Here is a 4,398-nt window from a genome sequence, read left to right on the forward strand (position 1 = left end):
TGACCTCCAAGAAGAACCTTGTCCGATGCAGAAACCAAGTCACAAAGGCCTGGTCTACACTAACACCCCAATTCGATCTAAAGTACGCAACTTCAGCTACGTGAATAACGTAGCTGAAGTCGACATACCTTAGTTCGAATTTACCGCGGTTCAGACACGGTCCACACGCGGCAGGCAGGCTCCCCCGTCGACTCCGCAGTACTCCTCTCGCTGAGGTGGAGTACCGTAGTCGATGGCGAGCACTTCCTGGTTCGAATTATCGCGTCCAGACCAGACGCGATAAATCGAACCCGGAAGTTCGATTGCCAGCCGTCGAACTACCGCGGTAGTGTAGACCTGGCCAAAGTTACCAGGAATCCCAGTTCGATTGCTCCAGAGTGCAGAGCACGCACTGATCGGCGGGGGGCGTTCAAAAGGAATCTCCCACCACTCCAAAGGATTGTACAGTTGAATAGGTACATTAAGGGTTAGTTGTTTGTTCCTTCCTCTGAAACATCATAGAATCATAGAATATCAGGGTTGGAAGGGACCTCAGGAGGTCATCTAGTCCAACCCCCAGGACCAGTCCCCAGACAGATTTTTGCCTCAGATCCCTAAAATGGTCCTCTCAAGGACTGAGCTCACAACGCTGGGTTTAGCAGGCCAATGCTCAAACCACTGAGCTATCCCTCCCCCTGGAACTCCAAATGATAACTTCTGCCCTAAGCAACCCCACTGCTTACAGAGAGGGGGCCAGGGATACAAGGCAGGGTAGAATTTGCTTCTACACAACTATCTAACGGATGAATTCCGCTCTTAGCAGCAGCAACATAACTCGAGTTGTCTCCAGTAGCTTCCATGGAGTTACTCTGGATTCACACTGTCGTCAGTGAGATCAGACTCGGTCCCCAACGAACCTATTTAACTAACCAGCAAACAAACAAGTAACAACAAGTTTTGCAGGCAGCCGTTGCCCCATGAAGTAGGTCCTTGGGGAGAGAGGTCTGATTGGATCGCTGAGCTGCCGGCTTAGATCCTGCACAACATGGCCCAGTGCAGAGCCGGCGATTTCACGGACCACGTTGGCGCTATCCTATTGATCAGCTGGCACCTCCAAAATCGCAGTCAGGAGCAGCATTTCAGTTGCCCTTAGTGAAAGCAGAGCTCTGCACACCATCAATAAAGGGCAAAACAGCAGAAAGAAAATACATCTGGTTGGGGGAAGAGGAGGGGCGTGAAACCACCCCAGCTGCTTTCAGCTCAGAGCTGTTTGAAGACACCAAAGCAGCGTGCTTTGAAAGTCAGTGAGGAGAGGATGCTGCCGAGAGAAGAAGGAGCTCCCTGGGGATTTCTCAGCTAACAGGGCCAGCCCTAGATAGATACCCTAATTGTGCAGCCACACTGTGGCAGGCCTTTGTTTTGTCAGCATTCGTCCCAGCATGCAATGTAGCTCATCCCCCTCTCCATGGCCTGACTCCCCCTCCTTTGAACTGCGCAGTCCCAACCCCCTCCCAGGGGCTGAAATCTTCCCTGTCCGTCTGCTCCCTGCTTGTGACACTACCACAGACATGACAAGTGCCCTGTCCCCCCCTCCTTCCCATCTCCCTAATGAGCATCCTCCCCCTGCCAAGCAGTCCCAGTCTGCTCGAGGCCCCCTCACCCTTTCCTTTGCACCGGGCTCTGCAAAGCCCAGGCTTGGCATGCGAATGTCATTGCGCCTCAGTGCCTGGGAGCGGCAATGTGCTCACCACTGATAGCAGGGTGAGCCTGGGCCGGCGGGGCGTGGAGACGTGGCATTCAGGGATGGAGACCTTCACAAATGCCAAAGGTTTGGGTTCACTCATAAGAACGGCCATACTGGGTCAGACCAAAGGTCCATCTAGCCCAATATCCTGTCTTCCAACAGTGGCCAATGCCAGATGCCCCAGCGGGAATGAACAGAACAAGGAATCATCAAGTGATCCATCCCCCGTCGCCCATTCCCAGCTTCTGGCAAACAGAGGCTAGGGACACCATCCCTGCCCATCCTGGCTAATAGCCATTGATGGACCTATCCTCCATGAATTTATCTAGTTCTTTTTTTGAACCCTGTTATAGTCTTGGCCTTCACAACATCCTCTGGCAAGGAGTTCCACAGTTTGACTGTGCACTGTGTGAAAAAATACTTCCTTTTGTTTGTTTTAAACCTGCTACCTATTAATTTCATTCTGTGACCCTGTAGTTCTTGTGTTATGAGAAGGAGTAAATGATACTTCCTTATTTACTTTCTCTACACCAGTCATGATTTTATAGACCTCTATCATACTCCCCCCCCGTAGTCGTCTCTTTACCAAGCTGACAAGTCCCAGTCTGCTTAATATCTCCTCCTATGGAAGCTGTTCCATACCCCTAATCATTTTTGTTGCCCTTTTCTGAACCTTTTCCAATTCCAATATATCTTTTTTGAGATGGGGCCACCACATCCGCACGCAGTATTCAAGATGTGGGCATACCATGGATTTATATAGAGGCAATATGATATTTTCTGTCGTATTATCTATCCCTTTATTAATGATTCCCAACATTCTGTTTGCATTTTTGACTGCCACTGCACATGGAGTGGATGTTTTCAGAGAACTGTCCACAATGACTCTAAGATCTCTTTCTTGAGTGGTTACAGCTAATTTAGACCCCATCATTTTAGATGTATAGTTAGGATTATGTTTTCCAATGTTCATTACTTTGCATTTATCAACATTGAATTTCATCTGCCATTGTTGCCCAGTCACCCAGTTTTGAGAGATCCTTTTGTAGCTCTTTGCAGTCTGCCTGGGCCTTAACTATCTGGAGTAGTTTTGTATCAGCTGCAAATTTTGCCACCTCACTGTTTACCCCTTTTTTCAGATCATTTATGAATATGTTGAATAGGACTGGTCCCAGTACATACCCGTGGGGAACACCGCTATTTACCTCTCTCCATTCTGAAAACTGACCATTTATTCCTACCCTTTGTTTCTTGTCTTTTAACCAGTTACCAATCCATGAGAGAACCTTCCCTCTTATCCTATGACTGCTTTACTTTGCTTAAGAGCCTTTGGTGAGGGACCTTGTCAAGACTTTCTGAAAATCTAAGTACACTATATCCACTGGATCCCCTTGTGCACATGCTTGTTGACCTCCTCAAAGAATTCTAGTAGATTGGGGAGGCATGATTTCCCTTTATAAAAACCATGTTGACTCTTCCCCAACAAATTATGTTCATCTATGTGTCTGACAATTTTGTTCTTTACTATAATTTCAACCAGATTGCCCAGTACTGAAGTCAGGCTTACCGGCCTGTAATTGCTGTGATCACTTCTGGAGCCCTTTTTAAAAATTGGCATCACATTAGCTATCCTCCAGTCATTTGGTAAAGAAACTGATTTAAATGATAGGTTACAAACTACAGTTAGTAGTTCTGCAATTTCCCATTTAAGTTCCTTTAGAACTCTTGAGTGAATACCATCTGGTTCTGGTGACTTATTATTGTTTAGTTTATTAATGTGTTCCAAAACCTCCTCTATTGACACCTCAATCGGCAACAGTTCCTTAGATTTGTCACCTAAAAAGAATGGCTTAGGTTTGGGAATCTCCCACACATCCTTAGCCGTGAAGACCGATGACAAGAACTCATTTAGTTTCTCTGCAATGGCCTTATCGTCCTTGACTACTCCTTTAACATCTCGATTGTCCAGTGGCCCCACTAGTTGTTTAGCAGGCTTCCTGCTTCTGATGTACTTAAAAAAATGTTTGCGATTACTTTTTGAGTCTTTGGCTAGCTGTTCTTCAAATTCTTTTGTGGCCTTCCTAATTATATTTTTACACTTCATTTGCCAGAATTTATGCTCTTTTCTATTTTCCTTAATAGGATTTAACTTCCACTTTTTAAAGGATGCCTTTTTGTCTCTCACTGCTTCTTTAACTTTGTTGTTTAGCCCCAGTGGCACTTCTTGGGGTCTCTTACTGTGTTTTTTTATTTGCTCATATATAAGCATCCCCAGAATGAGATGTGTCTCTGAAGCTTAGCCAGCCTTATCCCACCCCTGAGCTATGTCCCCAGCAAATCTTCTGGCTCCCTTTGCTCCATCCCCCAGCACAGTTCAGACTCTCTCCTGTGTCGACCTGTCTTTCTGCTGCTAGTTCCTCCCTCTCTCTAGCCTCAACAAGCTCCTACCAGACACCTGCCCATCCCACCATGACCCGTCCTCGTCAGGGCCCAGACAGTGGAAGTAGTCTGTGAAGGTGCACCAAGACTTAGCTGTTGAGCATTTAATAAACATTTAATGAATCCACTGGACTTGTAGCTTTAGGCCAAGTGCTGTAGAAAGATGCATGTTGCTCTGCCTCTGATAATGTTCTGGCTACCACAAATGAACAATAGGCTACCAAAAATCCATAGCC

This window comes from Terrapene carolina, unplaced genomic scaffold (genome assembly GCF_002925995.2).
Source record: "Terrapene carolina triunguis isolate 2854851 unplaced genomic scaffold, T_m_triunguis-2.0 Scaffold35022, whole genome shotgun sequence".
Classification (NCBI taxonomy): Eukaryota; Metazoa; Chordata; order Testudines; family Emydidae; genus Terrapene; species Terrapene triunguis.